The following is a 761-nucleotide window of genomic DNA, read 5'->3' on the forward strand; positions in this document are numbered from 1 at the left end:
TTACTTTAAATTCCCCCCAAAGGTTAGAGATTTCTTCCTTTTAAGCGTTTTAGCTGTATCAGTTTTATTTATTTCATAGGAAAATCAAAATTAATTCCAAGTTTTTTTTATTTACCATTTAGATATATGTCACCACTAAATAAATATATTTCAAAGAAATACAGAAAATCGCTCTTTCTCTTTCCTCCATCTTGGAGCCTATCAAGGCCTGCTGGGAACAGGACAAATATGTCTAGAAGGTTGTGGTCCAAGGCCACATTTGCTGGCTACAAGTAGGGTCTCTGGAACCAGAGGGAGCACATAACTCTTAAAATTGAAGGTGTTTATGCTTGAGATAAAACTGAATTCTATCTAGGCAAGAGATATGCTTATGTATACAAAGCAAAGAACAACACAGTGACTCCTGGAGGCAAACCAAACAAAACCAGAGTAATCTGAGCAACAGTAACTCACTCTCATGGAAATAGTGGCATGGTTCTTGCCAAATACTGAAGCAACTTTCCTGCTAAAACCACTGGCCACAGAATCCATGTGATGCTGTACTCATCAAGGATTTAAACTTACTGAAAAGTAAATAAATAAATGTGTACATTAAAAAAGAAATACAGAAAATGAATGAGGAACTTAATTATAATGAGTAAAGAATATAATATAAAAATATCAGTAATAGACATTTGCACAGTGCTAAAGTTTTCTTAAACACACATGCGCATGTGCACACACACGCACATGTACACACACACACAAAACCGAATGACAAT

The 761-nt window shown here is 35.1% G+C and overlaps 1 pseudogene; it reads left to right on the forward strand.

Moving 5' to 3' along the window:
• The first annotated feature begins 228 nt into the window (after positions 1-228).
• On the forward strand, positions 229-558 carry LOC116879614 (annotated as a pseudogene).
• The last annotated feature ends 203 nt before the right edge of the window (positions 559-761 follow it).

Source organism: Lontra canadensis, unplaced genomic scaffold, assembly GCF_010015895.1.
Source record: "Lontra canadensis isolate GAN:19392208 unplaced genomic scaffold, GSC_riverotter_1.0 scaffold62, whole genome shotgun sequence".
NCBI classification, from domain to species: Eukaryota; Metazoa; Chordata; class Mammalia; order Carnivora; family Mustelidae; genus Lontra; species Lontra canadensis.